At 48.0% G+C, this 24,489-nt stretch overlaps 1 protein-coding gene across 12 annotated transcripts in view; it reads right to left on the reverse strand.

The window, feature by feature from the left end:
* Positions 1–24,489, reverse strand: part of RAPGEF1 (Rap guanine nucleotide exchange factor 1) — a 139,945-nt gene that overhangs the window by 70,415 nt on the left and 45,041 nt on the right. The gene's annotated exons all lie outside the window — the stretch shown is intronic.

Below are 24,489 nucleotides of genomic sequence, written 5' to 3' on the forward strand. Positions count from 1 at the left end.
CTCACAGGATACAAGATGATATACAAAATCATATGCAAGATCATATACAAAAATCAATATTTCTATACATTAGCAAGGCACATTCAAAACGAATGTCTAAAAAGCTTCCATTCACAATCATCAAAAAGAATAAAATACTTAGGCATAAAATTACACTTAAGTGAAGTACTGATATGCTATACCATGGATGAATCTTGAAAACATTATGCTAAGCGAAAGAGGCCAGTCACAAAGACCACACAGTGTATGACTCCATGTATCTGAAATGTCCAGAACAGGCAAATCTATAGAGACAGAAAGTAGATTAATGGTTGCCTAAGACTGAAGAGAGCGGAGAGGGACGGAGAGGGGCTGCTAGTGAGTAAGAGGTTTTTTTTGGTGGGGGATAAAAGTGTTCTAAAATTAGAATCTGGTGATGATTATACAACCCAGTGAATTACTATAAAAAAAAAAACTTGAATTCTACACTTTAAAGGAGTCATGTATGTGAATTATATCTCAATGAAGCTGTTAAAAAAAACTAACCCAATAAGCAGCCTTCCTTCATTTACCACCCGCCATTTACCACAGCACTTTCCAGTGTTTGAAACCATCTTATTAAATTATTTACTTATGTGTTTATCTCCTCACAAGAATGCAAACTCGCTGAAGGCTGTACCTGCCTTGTTCAAGCCTGCATCTCCAGTGCTAACATGGTACCTGGCCCACAGAAGATGCTCAGGAAACATTAGTTCAACAAATGAACAAATCAACCAATGAAAAAATACCCCACGAGGGCTTCCTTGGTGGTGCAGCGGTTAAGAATCCGCCTGCCACTGCAGGGGACACGGGTTCGAGCCCTGGTCTGGGAAGATCCCACATGCTGCGGAGCAACTAAGCCCGTGCGCCACAACTACTGAGCCTGCACTCTAGAGCCCTCGAGCCACAACTACTGAAGCCTGTGTGCCACAACTACTGAAGCCCACGCACCTAGAGCCCACGCTCCACAACAAGAGAAGCCACCGCAATGAGAAGCCCGTGCACCACAACGAAGAGTAGTCCCTGCTTGCTGCAACTAGAGAAAGCCCACGCACAGCAACAAAGACCCAATGCAGCCAAAAAAAAAAAAAAACCCACGAAAAGGACTGCTTCTTTAGGTAATGTCAGAAATTCACAGGAAATACTTGAAATTGGTTGAAAATTAGGGAGAACGTGATCCTATGCAATGGAAAAAGAAGTATCTGTATTTGTTTTTTGGCTGCGTTGCGTCTTCGTTGCTGCGCGCAAGCTTTCTCTAGTTGTGGTGAGCGGGGCCTACTCTTCGTTGTGGTGTGCGGGCTTCTCATTGCGGTGGCTTCTCTTGTTGTGGAGCATGGGCTCTAGGCGTGTGGGCTTCCGCAGTTGCAGCACGCGGGCTTCAGTAGTTGCAGTGCGTGGGCTCAGTAGTTGTGGAGTGTGGGCTCAGCAGTTGTGGCTCACGGGCTTAGCTGCTCCGCGACATGTGGATCTTCCCAGACCAGGGCTCAAACCCATGTTCCCTGCATTGGCAGGCAGATTCTTAACTACTGCGCCACCAGGGAAGTCCCCTATCTGTATCTTTAAAATAAAAAATACACTCCCTTTCAATTTTCCCAGCAATTAAGTACTAAAAAAACAAATAACAAAAAACCTTCCAAATAAATGACACAGCATCTTGTATTACAGGCATGTCACTGTGTCTATTAGTGTTGCATATGACTTAATAGGGCCAAAGTTCAATTCTTTTGTCAAAGACCTTCCAGGTGGCAGGCAGGATCAGATAAATGATCTGCCCTTTGCAATTATCTAGGAACCCACTGCACTCTGGACCAAAGAGAAAAAGCCAGGGTCTGACCTTCGTTCACAAGTGGAGTCAAACCAAACACAGCTTCACAGCTGTCTGTCTGCTGGCCAGAACTGCAGAAAGCCCTTCTTAGAGCCCCAGTGTGGACACAAGTCCACAGGAAGCTCAGGCACCTCTCTCCTCACCTGGAACGGCTCAGCGCAGGGTCGGAGGGGCTCTCAGCACCAGTCCTCAAACGCTGCATCACCCCTGAGATTCAAAGCAGGTAAACTGGGATGGTTTGATTGCTCCAGCTCCCCTCCTTCCCCTTCCCCACCCAAGCAGCGTGGGCCCCATGTACAGTTTATACTTCCTTCTTTATACTTCGAAATGATGTGACCAGTGTAATAATTCATGTGGTAATTAAGAGGGTGAGCTTTGCAGTCAGTCTGTTTGAGTTAACAGACTTCAGCGGCACCTCTCCAAGTCTAAGTCTCTTTGTCTGGAAAATGGGGCTGATAACATTGTTCTAGAAATGGCTGATGTGACGTAGGTTAAATGAGATGCTGCTTGTGGACGACGTGGTGAGGTACTCAGCCATGTGCTGGGCACACGGTACCTGCTCAATACAGGGAGCTAATCAACCTAACTATATGATTTGGATGGGTAGCAAGTCTGACCAAACTTTGAATTCTTATTTCCCAACTGCTAACAGATCTGAATCAGGATACTCTGCAGCACTGAACATCTGACCCACGATCCCGAGGAACTGCGGGCCTTACACATGCCCCTCTCCTCTTCCTTTAGTCCTGACCAGAAGTTCATCTGTGCCCCTCTCTGGTGCCTCCTTCCATATTGCCCTTATTGCTGCCCCCATCCTCCTCCTTCGGATGCTGGCCTCAGCACATCCCTCACCAGACAGGTTCCCAAGTCAGATGTTAGGGTGTGACTTCCACCCTGGCAAGCAAGACTGAAAGCGGGGCAAGAAAAGCAGACACAAATGGGGAAGTAAAGGCAGGATGCACGGTTTCTTTGGTGGTCAAAAATGTTCAGAGACATGGGCTGGGCGAGCCAACTTCTGCCTCCTCTGGTCTGCTGCCCCGAGTTGCTATATGGGTAGGCAGGGGGCTGAGGGACTGCCCAGGTTCACATCTCTGCCATCATGACCAGGGTAGAACTAGGGTAGGCAAACAAGGTATGGGGGCTCCCCAAAACCCCTGATCATGACCCAGGGGTCAAGTAAGGACACCTCCGCCTGAGAGCAAACAGAGCCCAGGAAATATATCACAACATACTCTCTCAACCTCTGCTTTGCCAAGCACAGCCTGAGACTCTGGTCTGTCTTAGGGCACAGCTGGGAACCCACATCAGCATTTAAAGAAAGTGTTATATCTACCAATAAATCTCTCTCCTTGTAGTATTTAACAGCCTCAAAGCAGCCAGCTCTAGCACAAGATGTGATAAATCAAGTGGAGGAAGCAGGTTCTTTGTAATGACAGCCAACCTCCTCAAGCCTGGAAATCAAGGACAGCACTAACTAGGGCAGATTTTGACTTGGAGGCTGCTTGTCACCTTTTCCTTGAAACAACAGCTTAGCAACACAGACTTCAACACAGGTTTCAGGAGACTTGCAAGGTCACTCAAACTATGCATTTCAGTGCTGATAAAGCACTATAACGACCAGTGACAGCAGAGTGGAAGGAAGCAAAGGTGGCAGCTATGTTGGGGTAATCTTGCCAACAGTACCCCCCCCCACACACACTTCCTGCCCCTCTTCTCACATTCCTCATGTGTATCAATCATCTTGGGTAGAGGGCAATGCTAAAGAGATGCTCTCACACTACTGCAGAGTTTCAGGTGACTTTAATGACCACTCTCTGACTTTTCACTTGGGAAGTTGTAAATGTATGTGTTTAGATATTTTCCAGTACTGAAATTAAAACAAAATTTTGAAAGATTTCATACATACACATGTACAACGTACAGAGAATTCATCAAATCCATGCATCCACCAGCCCAGACTATCAAAGAGAACCGTGAGCAATGATAGAATATCTGCACTACCCAACGTGGCCGCCACTGGAGGCTATTAAGGACTTGAAATGTGCTAGTGTGACCGAGAAACTGACTTTTTATTGAAATGTAATTAAACAGCCACACGAGACTGGTGGCTGCCGTACTGGACAGCACGGCTCTAGAAGCAGAATGTTAGCAATCTCACTGCTGCCACCGCACGCTCCGTCATAATCATATCTTTCTTCCCCACGATGGGTAACTGTGATTTTGATTTTTGTGCTTATCATTCCTTATTTTTTAAAAAAATTTATTTATTTATTTATTTATGGCTGCGTTGGGTCTTTGTTGATGCGCAGGGGCTTTCTCTAGTTACAGCGAGCAGGGTCTACTCTTCGTTGCGGTGCACGGGCTTCTCACTGCAGTGGCTTCTCTTGTTGTGGAGCACGGGCTCTAGGTGCGCAGGCTTCAGTAGTTATGGCTCGTGGGCTCTAGAGCACAGGCTCAGTAGTTGTGGCACATGGGCTCAGTAGTTGTGGCACACGGGCTCTGGAGCACGGGCTCAGTAGTTGTGGCATGCAGGCTCTAGAGCGCAGGCTCAGTAGTTGTGGCACGTGGGCTCAGTAGTTGTGGCTCATGGGCTGTAGAGCGCAGGCTCAGTAGTTATGGCTCACGGGCTCTAGAGCACAGGCTCAGTAGTTGTGGTTCACGGGCTCTAGGGCGCAGGCTTGGTAGTTTTGGCACGCGGGCTAAGTAACTGAGGAACATGGGCTCTAGAGCGCAGGCTCAGTAGTTGTGGCACGTGGGCTCAGTAGTTGCGGCTCATGGGCTGTAGAGCGCGGGCTCAGTTGTTATGGCTCACGGGCCCTAGAGCGCAGGCTCTGTAGTTGTGGCCCATGGACTTCAGTAGTTGTGGCTCGTGGGCTCTAGAGCGCACAGGCTCGGTAGTTGTAGCACGTGGGCTCAGTAGTTGTGGCTCACGGGCTCTAGAGCGTGGGTTCAGTAGTTGTGGCACATGGGCTCAGTAGTTATGGCTCACGGGCTCTAGAGCGTGGGTTCAGTAGTTGTGGCACACAGGCTCAGTAGTTGTGGCTCACGGGCTCTAGAGTGCAGGCTCAGTAGTTGTGGCGCATAGGCTTAGTTGCTACGCGGCATGTGGGATCTTCCCGGACCAGGGCTTGAACCCGTGTCCCCTGCATTGGCAGGCGGATTCTTAACCACTGCGCCACCAGGGAAGTCCCTCATCCCTTATATTTTGTCATAGTTTATATCTATAAGTATAGTTTAATGTATAGGTTTGTGAAGTTAACTTAAATGGAATTTCATTGTAAATATTCCTATGTTCTTGCTTTTTCACTTAGTGGTAGGTCTGACGTTTGGCCAGGTGAAGTGTATATAAGTGCTTTTGTTTTCAGTGCTGTGAAGTTCCACATATAGCAGTTTTACTTACCCCCTCCCTGCCAGTGAATACTGGGTCATTTTCAGCGTTTTTGCTTTTACAAACAACATGGCGATGGACCTTCTCATACTTGCCTTCTGGAGCACATGCAAGAGCTTTCTGTGACTAGAACCGCTGGGCTACAGAGTACACACCACATCTCGTTCCATGGATGTTGCCAGATGACTCTCCAAAGGGTCTGTGCCACTCTGCAGCCCCAAGGGCAAGGTTGAGTCCCAGCTGCTCTCCCAACACCTGGGCTTGCCAGACTTGCACACTTTTCGATAGGGCCATACCTAAACAAAGGAAACAAAAGCCCTCCTTCCCATGGAAATGCTATAAATTGGTGTATCTTACTGTGTTCTATCAAATCTGCCAGAACAACTTCAAAGCTCATGGATAGAACTTAAGAAAAACCCTCAGCCGCCACTTAGTATGGCATTTATACCAAGGAGGTCTGGAACTCCCAATGACCAATCTGCTAGTCACTTCTGCCAGAGGAGGACAGCGTACCTGACCTCACAATCAGTTTCTGTGGAGATGGCCGCGATGTCGCCAAGAGCAGCACTCTCCTGGGCAGCCGTCACAGGCTGCAGACAGGCTGTCAGCTGAACGGCTTTCTCCACCCAGAGGGAGAGAGAACGGGCGGAGGAGAGGCACGTAGCCTGCTCACAAAATCACGTCTCAGCCAAAACCAAAAACACACCAAAGCCAAACCAGTTTCTTCCAAGTAGTCTGCCAGGTGTTCAATATTTCGTTCTTAAATTTTCAATTTGCCCCTTGGCCAGGCTTAACAACGATCTCTGCTTGGTGCTGACAAATGTACACATCAACTGGCCTTTCAGACGTCATTTGTAGCAGCAGCTGGGATCCCAACTTAGCAGTGGTTTCTGTCAGGGCTTAATTTCGCCTTGGATGGGGGGAGTCTCTACACATCAACCATACAAGGGACCACAAAGTCAGGGTCAGGGTGGATAACACTTTGAGGCAGTGCCTTGGGAGACACGGCGGCTGCTCATTCTTCGTACCGACGGCGTGCAGGGCGCAGAGCTGGGCACTGGAAGGACTCCCGCTCATCCGCGCACGAGCTCTGGTTGCACACTTCCGCTTCCTTCATCCACACCATTTCCCAAATGTGTTAAAAGGACAACTAGAGTGGAGAAGTGACACGAGGACCTTAGGAAGAACTATTTTAAACATAAGGACTTCAGATTTTTAAAGGTGTGTTTGCTTATCTAGAATCGTACAGACTGTAATGTAAAGACGGAGGCAGCGTGAGAGTGAGCGGGTCGCGGGCACGGCAGGCGGCCCGCGGGCTCTGGAAGCAGGCAGCTGGTGTTCTCACTTGCGCTTGGCCTCTCTGAGCTGAAGGTGCCTCGCCTGTGGAGCAAGCATAACCACAGGACCGACCTGCCTGGGTTGCTGTTGCGAGGGTTACACGTGATCCTGTGTGTGAAGCATTTAGCAAAGGACCCGATATACAGCAAATGCTCAGCACACGGCACCCGTTACTGTTACGGGATAACACCGCCAAGCCTCTGCCGACACTCAGTATGGCAAAGGCGAAAAATAATCCCAGCCTAGTAGAGCGCAAAGTAACCTGATGTTTCATTTTTTCCAACAATTTCCATATTAAAAGATCTTCTTTCTTAATATAGAACTATTCGTGTTAGGGAAAACAGGGAAAATAATTTCTCTAGTTCTGCAACACCAAAGGCTCTTTGACATGAAAATCTTTTCATGTTACCCATTGGTTCAGGAAGTCGACTGATCGCTACGATGCTGCTGTGGGTGCTAATGGAAATATTAAGCATATCCTTTTTTTTTTTTCAGTAACAAAAGTAAAACAACCTCATTATAAAAATCCAAGCACTGTAAAAATATATAGTATAGAAAGTGAAAATCCCTCATAACTCCACGTATGGCAGAGCTGAAATATTTCCCTGACTTGCTCTTTTCACCTGAGCGATATGCGGTGGGCATTTTCCCACGTGAGCACAGTTAACGGGTGAATCATGTTCTGCTGAAAGGCCAACCACACACAGTCCACCAGTCTCCTGACTGATGGTTCCGGTTCCTAGCCCCTGCCCTTCAAACAACAGCACATGGAAGAAGCCCCTCAGGCTTAGCCCTCTGAGCACCTGTCTGAGACAGGCTCCTAGAAATGCAACTGTTAGGCCAAACGGCATGAGCACTGAAAACCTGCTGAGAGACCGCGCAGCTGCCTTGAGCTGGAGGCAGGCCAGCAGGGACTGTGCCAGAGAGCGAGACTCGGGGTGCAAGCAGAAGAGGTGGGGTGCAGGAAAGAGACCAGGCCTGGGGGCCCCTGCCACCTACAGAAGAACCCAGGCTTCACTGTGGATCTGGGCTCAACTCGGACAGAGCTACCAGTTTCGCTTTACTTGCATAACTGGTAAGGATTAAAAGCAGATTCAGAACTGAACAGACACTTCACAAAAGATGAAATCCAAATGGCCAATAAACAGACGACAAGGTGCTCAGTTCCATTTGTCATCAGGAAACAATAAATTAAAACCATGAAGCAATACTACTACACACACACCAGAATGGATAAAAAGAAAAAAGAGGAAACACTAAGCATTGGTGAGGATGAAGAGGAACGGGCACCCTCTCTCCACTGCTGCAGAGGGCAAGGCAGGACGAGAGCTGAGCACACGCTTCCTGGAGGCCCAGGATTAAATCTTACTCATTTTGGAATCCGGCACTTAGCCCCAAAACCGGCACACAGTGAAAATAAATAAATGATTGTTAGTGAACACAAAGACAAAAGAATCAATGAATGAATTCTGCAACAACTAACAACTACTACATTCAACCAAAACCAGAGAGTAGTATCTGATTAGTGATGCAGATGGGACGGTTTATACTGATTTTTAATACAATTCTCTGAGGAATGCCAACACGTGAGTCAGAGACAACTCAATCAAGAACTTTCTCTGCTGTGGTGGTTCAGTTTGGGTCATCTGGGTTAAGAGAATGTTGTTCAAGCCACTTCCAGGGAGAAGACAAGAGAGAAACCATACCCTTCCCTCTCCCCGTCTAGGTCTCCAGAGGACAACGGACTCCCTGGGCCAGTACTATCTAACAGAAATACAACAAGAGCCACATATGATTTTAAATTAACCTAAATTATCCATAATATTATAATTTCAATATGCAATTAAATAAAAACCATCAACGAGACATTTTACTCTTCTTTTTCTTTCATGCTAAGTCTTCAGAATCCAGTCTCCAGCGGGACCAGACACATTTCCAGCACTGCTGCAGCTCGAGGCCCTGGGAGTGGCTGGCCCTCCCCGTCCCTGTGAGGAAGGCTGGCCCACTGGTCTCTTGAAAGAAAGCGCCTTGGGCTGGTTGGATTCCAGTGCTTCTGGGCTGTGCCGCTGAGGTCTTTAAGGGTGCTTCGCCTCCCCCGGAAAGGCAGACAGTGTGCAGCTGCAGAAGGGCCCACCACAGGAGGACCCCTCACCCCCAGGCTGGGCTCCAGGGCAGCACGTGAGTTCAGGCTCTGAGACCCTCCACTAACCACTGCCTACGTGGAGGTACTGCAGGATCTCATTCTAGCCACCACGTGGTACAGGGACAGAGAGTGAGGAAACTTGCTGTGCAAGGCAGGAGGTGTAGGGCAAAGGAGGTAGACTCTGTTTGAACAGAAGGAATTTCTGACAATCATCGCTTCCCAACAATGCAAACCGATTTTCTTTGGCCACAGGGACCAAGGACATTCATGCTGGCAGTGACATCATGTCCTCTGCTATGATTTGGGGGCAAAAGGAGTGACACTGACCTCCACACATGGCCAAGGACAGCCCTGTGAACTCATTCCCACCCCACCTGCAGCTCAGATATAAGTGAAACACTCTCAATGTGTGTGACTCTGAGTAAGCTGCCCACTGGGGCCTCACTTTTCTCATTTATAAAATGGGAATGATGATCCTTACCTCACCTCATGGTGCTGTTATAAGGATGTAATAAAGTACTCCAAGTAAAGTCACTTAGCACAGTACTGGCACTTTGTAAACATTAAATAAATGTTATCTGCTGTTACCCAAATGTTCTGAGATAACTGCCACCATTTTGAATGGGCAATTATTATTTTTTAACACTGTAGAATTTTTAAATAGAGGAGATAATTCATTGAGCCAGTGCTCTTATGATTTGAGCATTTTTCTACATGTGTGTTTTACTTTAATTTAAAAAAAGTTGTAGTAAAAAAAAAAAGGTAGAGCAGAGATGAGAGGAGCTGGACTCTTGGTGATGCTGTCTGGGCTGTTAGATACAGTTTTACTTGTCTGAGGCTCAACTGCCTCTCAACTGCCAGCAACTTGAAAAAAAAAAGAAAAAAAGTAGAAAAAGAGGAGAATCCAGTAACTAAAGTACCCTGTAGGATTTAAATAGAAGCCACAGCCTCCACCAGGTAAACTTCTGATGTGAACAAAGCCTGGAGATGACCTCCTGGGGAGCCTCCCACCCGCTACCTGTCAGAGAGGGCGCTGAACAAAGAGTTTTCCCAACACTTACTCCTATTATAAAAAATTCGTCAAATAACGAACAGATATCCCATGAGATGAAAGGGGACCCTCTGGGATTGAGAGCTGCTTCCCTCCTGGAGCCCAATCAAGTGGCTAAATCAGCAGCTTGTGTGTTTAAACACCCTATTGGAAGCCAGGCCCTGCCCAGGGCCACGCTCACATCAACACTGGACGGGAAGGATTCTTAGCACCCTTTGGCAAATGAGGAAACCAAGTCACAGGGGCCTAATCCCCCACCTCCCACCCCCAGAACATGCACACACACATCGCAGACAAGGCAACTGTAGCCCTAACACGTGCTGTGAACCACTCAAGGTCAGCCTGTCCCCAGGGTGGCCTACTCCCAAGGAAGGATTTTTTTTCTATGACTGTTTGGAATTGACCCAGAGATTCTTAAGGCCACAGGCTTCACAGATGTCCAGAGATGTAAATTAGTCATTTCTCCAGAGTGTTATTTCTAGAGACGAGAGAGGAGAGAGGAGAGAGAGAGGGAGAGAGATCAGTTTATTCCGAGTAAACATACCAACACGCTGGGCAGAAAGCAGGCAGGGCCAAAGCGCATCACATCATCAGGATCCCAGCTACAGCAGGAAGCAGGTCCACCCTAACCTTTGCCCTTTAGGTGGAGCTGTCTGGAGCAGCCTCTGTCCCTCAGAGGAACTTGTATGTTAGCACTGGTGCCAGCTCAGAATTCAAACAACGTTCCTCAAGGGCAGCTGAGCCTACTGTGTAGCATGGTGTTGCCCGCCCAGCAGCCCGAGTTGGGGGCAGGAAGTCGTGTTTGTGAGGCGCCAGGCCCAGCACGGGGCACCGCAGCACCACGGCCGCAGCAGACGGCGGCTCCATCCACCTCGGCTGCTCTAGGCCCAGCTAAGGGACCCCCGAGAACGCATGATTTGTCAGGCCACCCTCTGGGCTTCCAGAGGAAAAACAACATTTGCATTTGTCAGTGAGCACACGTTCACTTATTTATTTCCCAGGCAACAGGAGAAGCAGCTGGGAGTCACAATCCCCAGCAGTTTGGGACACTGCTGGAATTTCTCGCTGGGCAAAGATCGAAGAAAGCGAAGGGACAAGGGTCACCTGTAAACTCCCCTCCCTTCCCTATCACCTCAGAGAAACAGGGTGCATCCGATAATGCAGGGCAGGCACAAACGGCGCCCTCATTCATTCACTCACTCGTTCGTTCCATACATGTTTATATGCCAAGCATTTGCAAAGTGCTGGTGTCAGAAAGAGGAGCAGGACACAGCGCCTCCCTCCAAGGAGCCCCTAATCTTGTGGGGGAGACACAGGAAAATCCTCAGTCCTGATGCAGCAAGGACTCCTGGGATGGAGACGTGCTGAGTAAAGGCAGGACCCTTCCAGCTGCTCACAGCCCGCTCAGGAGGAGGACGGTTCCGGGTGCCGGTGGAAGCACCCTGGAACCCACGGTCTTTGAGTGAAAACCCAGCCTGCTCCTCAAGGCAGGAAAAAGGGCTGAGACTCCAGGCTTTGGACGTTTCACATGGGGACCAATGAAAAACATCAGAGTTGGCAAACAGGAGCTGGTTTGGAAAAGGCTGCAAAAAACTCTGAAGGACACAGAGGTATCTGAAAATGACCACTTCTCCAAAGACGCGCTTCTGGCTTCCCAGGCATGGGGGCGGGAGTGGGAGGGGGCAGGTATGCAGGAGAGGCAGCCTTTGCTCTCACCCAACCAGAGGCAGCGCATTTTCTCCGGAACAAAATGAGCAAAGGCTACTCGGCTGCTCCTTGACGAGCGTTTCTTGACAGACCCTGGCCCTCTGCTCCTGTCCCTCAAATACATCTGTGGCCAGGGCTCTGTTCTCACAAGAACGTCCATCATGTCGGTTCATACATGCATGGGGTAAAAAACAAACCCCACTCTGCTCTATACATTCAGAATCAAGCGCTGATCAATCCCAGTCACTCCAGGGTAAGGACCAAGGTGGTCCTGGTTGCCCGGCTTCAGAGGCCCCACTCCCCACCAGGTGCCAAGTGAGTGGTGGGCTCTCAGCTTCCATGAAGTGTGGGAACTTGAAAGGATCTGAGTCTACTGACAGAGGAAGCCGAGGCCCTGGGAACTGATTTCCCGCCAGCCTAGGACCCAGGCCTCCTGAGCAAAGCCGGTCCAGGGCTCCCTCCTCAGTAATGGCTGAGAAGTATTAACCAGCTTCCAGTCATTTCTCTTCCTCATGGGACAACTTCAGCATAGTAAGTAAAAATGCAAAGAAGACAGAAAGTGAGACAGCCGCTCCAGTGCTGGGGACACCACCTACTCTCTGCTCATGAATTACTTCAGCCACAGATGGTCTAACCGCCCACCAGAGGCTCTGAGCGGCCTCGAAAATCTGACGTCAGGCTGGTTTAGTCAAAGCCAGAATTTCATTAGCTTACAGCCTGAAATCCAATCCAATTTGTTTCCAGTCAGAAGCATGGGCCCCCCGTGCACAAGGTGCTGCACACACCACGTGAAGCCGACAACAGCAACACAGCAGCCGCTGGGGCCGCCGCTTGCAGGGAGCGCCCAGCGCCACCCCGGCACTCTGTGGGTCTGTCTCAGTCAATCCTCACGGTGACCCTCCAGGGCAGGGAAACTGAGGCTGAGGAACAAGGGACAGACTGGATCTGAGCCCGGTGCAGCTTCACACGCCAGCCGCGCAGTCTCCAAACTTAGTAGAGAGAGAAGTGAGTTAAGTACCCTAAAGATGGCTCAAATGAAGCAGAGTACAGGTTCAGAGGAAGGAGGGCTCGTGTGTCCCACTCATAATAATCCAGTGCCCATGGGCGCAGGGCCCTGTGCTCGCCTACGAGCACCACTGCCCTGCCCCCACCCCGGCTTCCGACTCAGACGGCACATCTCAGCGTGGGCTCCTCTTCCTCTTTTTTAAGCCAGAGCCTAGCAAATATGCCGTTTATTAGATGTGTTCACAACTTTGATCACCAGGGAAGCAAGTCACCACAAGAGTAGAAGAAAAGACTTTCAGGCCAGTACTGCTTGTAAAAGTGAATCACGCCCTTCTGGAAAAGTCCAAGACCAAGATGGCTCACTCACAGCATCACATCAAAGATGTGGCCACCTCCTGGCCGTGCTAGCACCTGGGCTAAAAATACCCTCAGTGATGAAATCTCAGGCACAGTCCCTTAGCCTATGGGAGAGAGGCCAAAGTTATACACTGACTCTTTCAATTTGGGAGGTGGGATTATGGATGGAACCGAGACACTATTTTTAAACAACAGGTTGCTGAAGAATACATATTTTGGTGACTGCTGGAGTTGCCAACATTTGGCTAGAAAGGATTGGAAGGGGATTTTCTGAAGTCAAAAAGGCCTCTCAGTTCTCAAGGAATTTATACCTTTACAGTCTGTGATAAATAACAAATGGCCTCACAATATGTATTTTTAAAAGACAGTTCTTCAGTGGCGGCCAGCCCCTTTCCTGGATCTTGGACTCAGCCAAACAACATTCTTCTAACTCCCTCCAAATCCTCTCTCTTGTTCAGAACTCTCCGAAAACCCACCCCACCCCAGTGAGTGCCTTTAGTAAAAATCCAATTGTCTCATTCTAGAATCCTCAGAGCAGGAAACAGTGTGCATTTTTTGAGAAGACATCTCATTTTCCCTTGTTCTCCCTCAGCAGCCGTATCCTTTAAGTGTCCTAGAATTGAAGTTCTTTTTAAAGGACCAAATATTTGCACAGGAGGCAGCTTCCTGTCGATTGTCTAAAGGCCTCCATCTCGGCAAGCCAAGGAGGAAGAACACGCACAGGCCACATGGCGAGGGGAAGGCAGAGACATGTCTTCTCAAAGTCAGCTGTCTGCGGTCAGAATTCACTTTTCCACTGGAACATTATTAAAAACCGAGTTCAGGACCTGGCCATGGGGCACAACGTGGCCCCTTCCACCAGCCAGATGCTAGGCATTTGGAACCATAGAGGGTCTGTGGTTGAACAGGAATGTAGGTCCTGCCCTCAAGTGGTTTATCAGCTAACAACGAAGTAAAGCCGTACACCCAGGGCTCCAACACACAGCAGAGCGAGACAGCTGCTGAAGAATTAAAGGGTTTACTTCCTGACATAGCCACAAAACATTCATGAAGGAAGCCCTGGAGTTGTAAGCCAAGCAGACACTGCAGAATCCAGCTGTGAAAAATGCAAAGGGATGAGGGTTGACTTGGGTGAAAAGGCATCCTTGAGAGACGAAGCTGAATGGGCCTTGGCTACCCAGGGGGGCAGATGTGTGGTCTACTCCTCCTGCTAACGTTTACTGCAAGTCACAACCCACTAGTAGGTCCCCAAATCAATTTCCTGGATCAAAACATGAAACAGAATACAAAATACCAGAGGGCACTGCAGATAGTAAGGCTAAATATTTTATGAAACTTATTTCACTTACGACCAACTTGACACGCTGAAGACCCTTCTCCCTGGGGAGCACGGGGTAGAGAAACCCTCTCACTAGGACAAAGAGGAGCTACAGGTCAGGGGTCCTGTCGGGGCAATCAAGACTGCAAATCTAGCCTTTACCCGAAGTCACCAGGACATTGGTTGAGCTTCCTGACCTGGGTCTGGAACTAAGAATCATGCACAGGTGTAGCGCCAATAGGTGGGTCATTTCTAAGGTGGAGGCTTATCAGTAGCTTTCAAACCTTTTCTGACCACAGTAAGAAATGTATTTTATTTTGCAATCAAGTACACAGAGTACATCAAAAATCTACAAGTTTTAAATTCTTTTTCACTTTTTAATCCACTGAGTTGATTCTACGACCAGTGTTTGAATCCCTCCCCTGACGGAGAGTAAGGAGCAGGGGGAGGAACTGTGTGGCCGATGGCAGCATCACCATGACCTGGAGCTGGTCAGAGTGCTGGCTCTCCACCCAACCTGGACCTAATGAATTGAGGTCTATGGGGAAGGGACCCAGGAAGTGGGGCTTTAACTAGTCCTCCGGGTAACTCTGCAGCACACTCAAGTTTGAGAAGCTCTGTTTTGGAAGACAAAGATCTGGGGGAAAGCAGTGAAACTGATAAGAAACTCCAAATCTTGGGCCAAAGAGGGGGAGGGGCTGACTGCAAGCCCAGCAGAGCCAAGTGCACACATGACGTGATAGGCAGGCGGATCCTTTGACTCTGACCGAAGGGGAGGGTCTCATCTCAGATCAGAACATTCCTCAGGATAAGCCCCTCCTGACGGGGAGATGGATTTGTAAACGCTGTACCTAGAACAGACCTGCATTAGCACAGCCGGGGGGCCTGGGGGAAAGGGGTGACCACCAGTCTCAGCTGACAAATTCCAATCAGCCACCCCAAGCAAGAATCTTTAGTTACAAGGCTCAGAGCACAAGTAAACTGATAAATAAAACAGGACCTACCATGTGCAGAGTTCTTGGGACAACGTATTTCACCCAGAACCAGTGGACCAAAGCGATCAATCATTGCTCTTCCTTCAGCTTAATGCCATGCTTACTTATATTTGGCATCTACTTTGTGCTAGAAAAATCTGTGATTTTTGCCCTCACGTAATTGCTCTAAGACAGTGATTCTCAAGAGGGTAGAGAGGTGGGTAATGACAAGGTTTTGGTCTAAAAAAGCATAAACAAGACACCTATACAACACATTCCCATTTGCAGTCAGAAGAAAGCAAACCTGGACAAAACAGACAGAAGCTGAAAGGGGAAGGGCTGAGGTGTCCAAACGACCACAGTTAGGGCGGCGGGGGTGAGAGGTCACCACACTGACCCCAACCATGAATGAACTGTTTCCTCCATGGAGAATGAAGTATCTTTAAAGTCCTTAAAGTATCTTTAAAATTCAAGCACATTCTAAGATGAAAACCACATTTCACATTCAAGATGGGAAATCTTATATTTCGTAAAGAGGAAAACAAAATCAACCGGGAAGGAAATGAATTTGCCCAGGACCCAGACTCCCCAAGCACAGGTCCCCCCAGATGTGACAGCTAGCAGTATGTTCCTGTCACCTAGTCTGTGTGGGGTCTACAAAGACCCCTTCCTTGGAGGAAAGGGTATGGCAGAAGAAAGTCTGGTGGTATTCAACCAAAGCTTCCAAGAGCCACCAAGCGGCCATAGAGAAAAACATGTCACTTCATTTCTTCCAGGAAGCGTGGGCCCGTCATGTACTCATCATGACTTAAATCTGCTAAAAGATAGTTTTTGTTCTGCAACTGGTGTCCGCCAGCCACTGGTGCCCTCAGAACTAAGGGCACCTTAATAATAAAATATGCAGCTTCCAAAAAGCTCATGGATATGTTTGAAAAATGCATGAAAATCAGTGGATTCAATCTGTAAATGGGTCTACGTTCTGCAGAAAGCTTGGCACATTTTTTTAAGGCCACCTTTTCAAACATTTTTGGTTCGAACTTTCTTTACAAACTGAAACATCACCACAGAGCAGGGATCAAAAGAAATTTAGTTTCTTTGTAATAATATTTTTGTATTCTTTGTGGTAGAAGTTGAGAGTAGTGTTTTTATTTTCAATTTTATTTATTTATTTATTTGTTTGTTTTTGGCTGCATTGCGTCTTCATTGCTGTGCACGGGCTTTCTCCAGTTGTGGCGAGCAGGGGCTACTCTTTGTTGCAGTGTGCAGGCTTATTATTGTGGTGTCTTCTCTTATTGCGGTACACAGGCTCTAGGCGTGCGGGCTCAGTAGTTGTGGCTCTCGGGCTCTAGAGCGCAGGCTCAGTAGCTGTGGCGCACAGGCTTAGTTGCTCCGCGGCAGTGGGATCTTCCCGGTCCAGGGCTCAAATCCATGTCCCCTGCATTGGCAGGCAGATTTTTAACCACTGAGCCACCAGGGAAGCCCCGAAGCTCAGGTTCTTGATGTCTCATCGCAGAAAGAATTCAGTAAGAGACAAAGTGATAGGTAAGAAGTGGATTTATTTAGAGAGAAACACACTCTACAGAGTGTGGGCCATCTCAGAAGGCAAGAGAGGTGAGAGTAGTGTGTTTAAATTTTTCATCAAAACAAAAATATTAGCACACAACTGTGTGTCCTGAAGCTTGGTTAAAGTCTGTCTGTATGGGGTTCCCCCACTTTATCTTCAACATTCATTTCTGAGGCGATGAACCAAATCCAACCACGGAGAAGCCAGTTCTGAAATGCTGAAACAGGCAGCCTCTTCTATCCAGTCTCATGGAGCACTGTTTGGCTTTAAAATTCTGATCTCCTACTTAAAGAAGTCAACCTCATAAAACTCAGCTCACACCTCTGTGCTATACAACTGGCCCTGGGCCAATTCCCCAAAGCATGAGAGGTCCCACTCTGGGCCTCTCCCCAGGCACGAAGAAATCTAGAGCTCCACACTTGGTTCAGGAAAAAACTTTTCTCCTGCGTGATTTCCCTCTTTCAGGGCTGTAGCTACACGAGGCCCATGGCACTTACGTAACTCTGCTGGCTTGGGCGTGGCAGGAGCTTGGAGAGGTGTAAACTGACGGCATCCGTCTGGTGAACGTAAATGTCCCCTGATGTTGCCCCACCTGTTCCATAAGGCCCCAAGCTGAAGAGAGTGCCCTGTAAGCAAAGTCCAATCCAAGCTGGCTGCCTGCCAAGGAAGATCCTCTGTCACATTCCCCTCACTCCTCCTCAGAGGAGAAGGAACCCTGTGTAGATGGATGACTGCGTGAGGTTAACACAGCACTTTTCAAACCCCTAAGTACTCAGTGCCCAGGATGCAGCAGTGAGTCAGACAGACATGGCACCAATACTTAAAAGGAACAGGGAAGGAAAACCTGAAACACACCATTACAAGGATGACAACTGCTACAAAAGGGGGGCCAAAGCCCACTAACCAAATCGGGGGAGGGTGGTGAATGCCTGAACTTTGGCCTGGGTTTCCCCAGAGGCAGGCTGAGACAGGGTTCAGGTGCAAGTCGCTTATGTGGGAGGTGCTGGCAGGGGAGTGGGGCAGAAGACAGGGAAGGAAAGACAGCCACTAAAAGGCGCGCTTTAAAGCCCTCTTTCACGGTGGGCAACCACACGCAGCCCTGCAAGGAAGCCGGTTTAAACTGAAGCCTGAAAGATTCACAGCGGTTGGCCAGATTTTCATTTTCTTTCTGGTGGGGCTAGAGGAGTGGACTGGGGAAAAGTGTTCCTGGCAGAGGGAAGGGCAGGTTTAGAAGGCCAGGGTCAGCAGGGTCAAGGTGAATCAGGAGACCTGACAGGAGGTCAGTATGGCAGCCGAGGCCGGGGAGATGGGCCCTGCTGGATCAGGGAGCCTGAAGCCCCTGAGGGTGCTGGGAAGTGCGTTTTACAGCGGGTGACACAGCACAGGGTCCAGCATGTGCTTTCTTCACTTGCTACAGAAATCTAAATATGGTCCACAACAGGGTGAGAAGCCAACCAGTCTGAAGCCATCTTCCTTTCAACAAGGAGATTCATTACGAATGTACCGGTGGTCTTGCTGTTTAGACAAAGTGAATTCCCCCAACCCCGTCTTAACGCAAATTGCCATAAGGCAAAATCCAAGTGTGCAGGCACACCTGTCTTGTCCTTAGGCCAGCAGAGACCACAGGAAGAGTAAACAGGAATTTAAGGCAACTGTTAGTCATGTATTGCCTATAACGCAACCTGTTCCACATCACATTCTCCTTAAAACAGCCCATAATTTATTGAGCACTTACTATGCCAGAAACTAATGTAAAATCCATTTTATAGATGAAGAAACTAAGGCTCAGAGAAAATAACTAGGCTCAAAGTCACTCAGCAATTGGGGAAATAGCCTGAACTCAGACTCTGCTCATCTTGCTGCAAGCTGACTCAATCATGCATGAAAGTGTCTTCTTTAAGCATTATCAGTGACTGTGTCTTTTCAAGTGGGAAGGTGCTGGGAAGGTGGCACCAGGGTGATGGAAAATGAAAAAGTGTGCACAGGAAACGCCTACAATAACCTGTTTCTGCCTACACTGAACAGCTTTTGCTCCAAGCCTGGCTGCCCATCAGGGATCCTCACCATCCCAGCCAGAGGAAAGAGAGAAGGGCTGTGAGTCAAAGAGCCATGGAACTCAGAGGTCCAACAAGAGTGCTCCTCCAGAAAAGGGAACCCTCCTACACTGTCGGTGGGAATGTAAATTGGTGCAGCCACTATGGAGAACAGTCTGGAGGTTCCTCAAGAAACTAAAAATAGAGTTGCCATATGATGCAGCAATCCCATTCCTGGGCGTGTATCTGGAAAAAACTATTAATTTGAAAAGATACGTGCACCCCGATGTTCACAGCAGCACTATTCACAACAGCCAAGACGTGGAAACAACCTAAATGCCCATCAACAGAGGAATGGGTAAAGAAAGTGTGGTACACATATACAATGGAGTATCACTCAACCATAAAAGGAATGAAATAATGCCATTTGCAGCAACACGGATGGTCCTAGAGATGATCACACTAACTGAAGTAAATCAGACAGAGAAAGACAAATACCATTATTTGTCCACATATTTGTGGAACCTAAAATATGACAGAAATGAACTTAGCTATGAAACAGAAACAGACTTACAGAATAGAGAACAGACTTGCGGTTGCCAAGGAGGAGAGGGTGAGGGAGGGATGGACTGGGAGTTTGGGACTAACAGATGCAAACTATTATACAGAGAATGGATAGACAACAAGGTCCTACCGTATAGCACAGAGAACTATATTCAATACCCTGTGATAAACCATAATGGAAAAGAAGATGAAAAAGAATGTACATAAAAAGAAGTATGGGGGACTTCCCTGGTGGTCCAGTGGTAAAGAATCCGCCTTGCAATGCAGGGGACGAGGGTTCGATCCCTGGTCAGGGAACTAAGATCCCGCATGCCCTGGGGCAAGTAAGCCCGTGCACCACAACTACTGAGCTCGCGTGCCTCAACAAGAGAGCCTGCGGGCCGCAAACTACAGAGCCCACGCGTTCTGGAACCCCCACACCACAACTACAGAGCCCGTGTGCCCTGGAGCCTGCGCGCCACAACTAGAGAAGAGAAAACCCACACGCCACAACACCACGCACCACACACCACAGCGAAAGATCCCGCGTGCCGCAACTAAGACCCGACACAGCCAAAAATAAAAAAAAAAATAAATAAAATCTTTAAAAAAGAGAAATATGTATAACTGAATCAGTTAGCTGCACAGCAGAAATTAACACAACTTTGTAAATCAACTATACTTCAAAAAAATAAATTACCAAAAAGAAAAAAAAGGGTGCTCCTCCACTCCAACTTCAGTACCAACAGCACAGCGCAGAAATCACCTGTGCAGGTGGCTGACTTTCCCTCAAGGCAGCGTCCCATCCACAGCTGACCAAGCACGAGGGAGGTGCTAACATCTCCCAGACAGTCAAGAGACATGAGGGAGGAACTGGCAACAATGCGAGGACACTACTCAGCTCCCAAACAAACCACTCCCTTTGCTGGGTGGCGGATACCATCCGGTCACAAACGGGCAGTTGCTATAGGGCACTTTTGCAGGAGTAACTAACCAATATATGGAACAACACCTCTTATCCTCTTATTCTGTCCCAAGTTGTCTTTCTTCCCAAGAAAGAAACTGGGGAATGTGGTCACCATAGCAGTTTGCCAATTTACAGACATCAGAATACAGTAAGTCCCCTACATACCAACCTTCAAGTTGCGAACTTTCAAAGATGTGAATGTGCGTTCGCATGTCCAATCGTGTAAGTTAGTTGACGTGTCTGGCATATACACTGTCACGTGCGTGCATCCTCTACAAGTGGTTGTGCTTTTGGGTACTTTACTGTACAGTACTGTACAGAGTACAGTAGTATGCTACCATCTCCCACCTCCTCTCCCTCCTCCAGTCAGTAGCTCTTCTTGCCTGTTCACTCGATGCCAGCCCCTGTATACTAGCTATTGTACTGTACTACTGGACTTTTCAAGGTACTGTAAGATTTTAAATGTTTTCTTTATTTTTTGTGTTTGTTTGTTATGTATTATTTGTGTGAAAAGTATTATAAACCTATCACAGTATTATATGGCCGATTGTGTTAGTTGGGTACCTAGGCTAACTTTGCTGGACTTACGAACAAACTGGACTTATGAACGTGCTCTCAGAAGGGAACTTGTTCGTATACAGGGGACTTCCTGTACATTTCTCTTTCCAGAAAGCAGTTGGAAAGGTCCGGCATTTAGTGTCAGTCCTGCCACTAATGAGTTTCGTCAGTTAGGCCCGGCGCAACTTCTCCAAGCCTGTCGTCTCAGCTGGAAAACAAGGGCAATAAGCATAGATCACTGGCTCTCAGAGCGCGGCCCTGAACCACCAGCAGTGGCAGCCTCACCCAGGAGGGACTGGTCTGAAGTGCAATCTCTTGGGCCCCGCGCCACGCCTAACTGGATGGGAGACTCTGGGGCTGGGGCCCAGCGCTCTGCTTTAACCAGCCTTCCTTCCAAGTGATCCTGTTACACACCAAGTTTGAGAACCACTGGTCTAGCTGATTTCCCTTCTTTCTTCATTGTTTTATAAGTCCACTATTCTTTACCCTCTCCCTACCTGCCGTGCTACTGACTTCATTTACTCAACAAATACTTACGCAGCCTCTACTGTGTGCTAGGGGACACCTGGTGAACAAGGCCAAGTGCACTTTGTGGAAAGCAGGCGGGTGAGCGCGCTCTGATGACAATGGATGCGCACGTGGCTTGTTCCTGGTTGTTGGATCGGCAGCACAACCCCGTTTTCCAGCAACTTGCCTCTCTAACCACAATCTTCCTCCAAAACTTGCTTCACTTTTAAAAATAAGGTGTTTTGCATACAAGCAGAGATGCAAGGTGCCAGCAAATAAAATGTTACTGTATGGCTACTGATGAAAGAACTAGATTATGCAATTAAAATAAGCATAGAAAAATCTACTGGAAAATTTCCATATAGAAAAGAGTAACACAGATAACATTTCTTTCCTCCTGAAACTATTTTAGTGGCTCACAGTGTTTACAAGTCTTGACTGTTATTCTAGGCACAAAATAAACACCAAGTGACATTTTTAGCAGTCCATTTTGCTTCAGGAGGTATACACACAGGAAATGCAAAAGCAAAAACAAAAGCTAAAATGCTCTACTCTTAAGAGGTAAGACGCAACCCAACTACCATAACATTAAAAACAACTAAAATTAGCTTCCTCCCTTACGCCTAAGGGTCCTGCTAAAAGCTTGAGCCAAGAGCTTTTCCTCCTCCCCCCTCGGTCCAAGTGACCAGGGAGGGTGAATGAAACGTGGCCAGAAGGCAAACAGCCCGGCTGCTGCAGACCTTGTCTTCAACGCTGGCTGCAGAAGAGAGCCTTGGTCTGCACCAAGCCCACAGATACACTCCAGGTCAGAATGGAATTCTCCTCAAGCAAAATTACATCATGGGATTTGACCCCTAGAGCAGAAGCAGAAATCAGAGATCTCACCCAGAGCACAAGTCAACAAGCTCTTGTCTACATTAGTTAAAACACGTACCTAATAATTAATGTAACACCCTCACAGCTGCTTCTACTCAGAAGCAGGAACAAAGCAACTCTTCCCCTAGGTAGGTATTTATTTAGGCAACACTAAACACATAACTAATAAGACAGTTTAAAAGAGAACATAACCAAAAGCTTGGAACACAATATTTACTGTGACTGAGCCATGATCATTCAGTTCTTAAATTTCCTCGTAGCAAAGGTAAAAGGGCAAAAAGACAGGTTAATTTTGGACCATCCAAAGAAAATATATGAACTCAACAGAAGAGGGAAACTTTTCCGGATACAACATTCTAGAAAGAAATTTCAAGTAGGATGTGAAGTAACACTGTGAATTGAGTCTTCAATCTTGGCTTTACAAGATCTACAATGTTCTTCATATAGCCAGTTAATATCTGCTATATATTAAAAAAATCAATAACCCAATAACTTTATCAGGGAAGACATTTCTTAGGAATGTAAGCTACTAATATAGCCTTGGTGTGTTGTTTCCAGGAGCTCCGGCTTAATATAGAAATAACCCTTAAAGAACTTAATGGAAATGTGGTCTTTCCCCACCTATTTTTGGCAGAAATGAGATGTCAGTCGGAGGCCTAAACTCGGTGCGGTTGAAGTACTGATGACCTGGCCCACGTCCGCACCCACAGGACTATCAGGCACTCCTGGCACTAGCGGGGACTTTGGGTGCAAAAGAAAAACCAATCAAATGGTGCATCTGCGAGCCGGCCCCCACCGGGGGGAGGGAGATGGGCTGGGGAAGGAGAACCAGCAGCCCACTTCCTTCTCAGAGAATCTTTCTTCAAAGAGCCCCACATTCACACAGGCAGCCAAGATTACACAGGGAGGCTGGAGGTTTGCTTTTACCACTTCCCGCAGCTTTTTGTGAGTAAAATGGATAAGGTCTAGAAGGGCAGTAGAATGACAAAGAGGAGAGCAGGCATAAGACAGATCAAGAAGTCAGCAATCCGTCAGACTGGAGAAGCGGCACTGAGGTTAAGGGGTGAACAAGAAGGCCGTCACCAACATGGCCCCCAAGTGTGGGAAGCAGGGGCCCCACTGAAACTCAAGGGAAGAAGTCAGGCCGAAACCTCATCACTGACAAGAAGAGGGCACCCAGGCAGCTGTGTGAAGGATGGATTATGAAGTCTCCAGGTACCAACACCTTGGAAGCTGAGACTGACTCTGGGGAGGACACGCACGAGGACAGGCCCATCCTCCGTGTGTCCCCTGGCCGAAGAACACTGGGCTAGCCAGTGTGAGGTGCCCATCTCCTCCACCATGACCACGGCAACATCATGACCAGGGCATCTCTCATTAGCTCCTTGCCAGAGATACCTTGTCAGGACCGTAGAAATGACCACAGGAGCCGCTTCTGGATTTGCCGGGCGAGACGAGAAAGGGACTAGGACTTCCCTGGTGGCGCAGTGGTTAAGAATCCGCCCGCTGATGCAGGGGACACGGGTTCGAGCCCTGGTCCGGGAAGATCCCACGTGCCGCAGAACAACTAAGCCCGTGCGCCACAGCTACTGAGCCTGCGCTCTAGAGCCCGCAAGCCACAACTACTGAAGCCCACGTGCCTAGAGCCCATGTTCCGTAACAAGAGAAGCCACCGCAATGAGAAGCCCGTGCACCGCAATGAAGAGTTGCCCCGGCTCACCGCAACTACAGAAAGCCCGCGTGCAGCAACGAAGACCCAATGCAGCCAAAAATAATAAACAAAATAAATAAATAAATAAAAGAAAGAAAGGGACTAAAGAACGAAAGCCCACCAGGCTGGGATCAGACGTGCTGTTGGAGGTGAACTGCTGCGGACTCAGCATCGTGTGAGCGGTCCGCCTCTTCCCAGGGCCAGTTTAGAAGGGAAGGAGCAGGAACAGCCCTCCTGGGCTGAAGTTCTGTGGTAACCAGGCAGGGGGACAGGGCTGCGGTCAAGCCTGGCTCCACCACTAACTAGCTCTGAAAACTCGGACGTTAATTTAACATCCTCATTAGCAAAATGTAGACAAACAATAGCACCCACTACAAAGGGCTACTGTGAGTAATAAATGACAGAATATGTATTTACCTGAGAATTAAGCTTTTTTACACAAGTAACCACATCAGATAGGGGTCCTACAACCGCTAGCCTCTTTTGCTTAGGCAAAACAATAACAAACGCCAAGTGACATTCTTGGCTGCCCATTTTGCTTCAGGAGGTATTACATACAGGAAATGCAAAAGCAAAATCAAAAGGTAAAATGCTCTACCCTAAGAG

The sequence above is a fragment of the Balaenoptera ricei genome, chromosome 6 (assembly GCF_028023285.1).
Source record: "Balaenoptera ricei isolate mBalRic1 chromosome 6, mBalRic1.hap2, whole genome shotgun sequence".
Taxonomy (NCBI): domain Eukaryota; kingdom Metazoa; phylum Chordata; class Mammalia; order Artiodactyla; family Balaenopteridae; genus Balaenoptera; species Balaenoptera ricei.